Source organism: Schistocerca cancellata, chromosome 7 (genome assembly GCF_023864275.1).
Source record: "Schistocerca cancellata isolate TAMUIC-IGC-003103 chromosome 7, iqSchCanc2.1, whole genome shotgun sequence".
In the NCBI taxonomy this organism is placed as follows: domain Eukaryota; kingdom Metazoa; phylum Arthropoda; class Insecta; order Orthoptera; family Acrididae; genus Schistocerca; species Schistocerca cancellata.
Window position 1 is genome coordinate 481582249 of NC_064632.1, and position 1006 is coordinate 481583254.

Here is a 1006-nt window from a genome sequence, read left to right on the forward strand (position 1 = left end):
TGCGACTACGTATTAATCCCAATAGACAAGAGAAGACAGTTTAAACAGGGACACGGAGAAAAGTCTATGAGATACCCCATAGAGAAACGAAGGTCCTCAAGTAAAAATTAAATGGCCTTCGTCATATTGCTGCGACAGATGGAAAGTAAAATGCGTTCGATAAAGCGACAGATAACTCAGGCGGCAACCACAAACGAAAGCGGTTAAAAAAAGGGCATTCCGTCAGGTAATGGCGGACAGCCAAAACTTGGGCACAATGTGCACAAATTATTAGGGGGGGGTGAGCACCACTTAACAGATGCCGATGGCTAAAGAGACAGTGTTCAACACTGTGGGAACAAGCTACCTGTTATTAGGCCTCTCCCAGCTGCTTGGACGGCCTTCTCTCGGCCCTCTCGCGGCAATCAGATCATCTTACTGAATTGCGTGTTGAACACTGTCTCTTTAGCCATCGGCATCTGTTACGTGGTTCCCCCCCCCCCCCCCCAATAATTTGTGCACATTGTGCCCAAGTTTTGACCGTCCGCCATTACCTGACGGAATGCCCAAAACGCTGTTACAAGAAGTTCCATTCTAGGTGGCCTTATATTCATATTCAGGTGCCAGAATTAAACATCACTTACTCACTCCCAGCATTACCACCTGTAGGCAAATTCCATATGCTTTCGCCAACAACTATCCCCGAAAATAATCCATCGCAGACCATTTCAAACGTATACTCCTCTTGTTTTTTAAGGGGGATCAAGCATAGTATGTCTTCTGCATTTGTGAATGTTCGCGGTCACGAGAACACCCAATTTTGTGAATTATGGTGTATAAACCTAAGAATATTGTCATAATTTGGCGCTCCACAACTTCAATACTTTTCACCAAAGATATAGTTATAGAATTACGTCATCAGCGGCTATAAAAAATTTGATTTACTACTACTTTCGGCCGGTACTTTTATGGCATTTCGCAGTTTCCTGACTTCTCATTAAGTTGTATAGAAAAGCTTCAGAGTAGT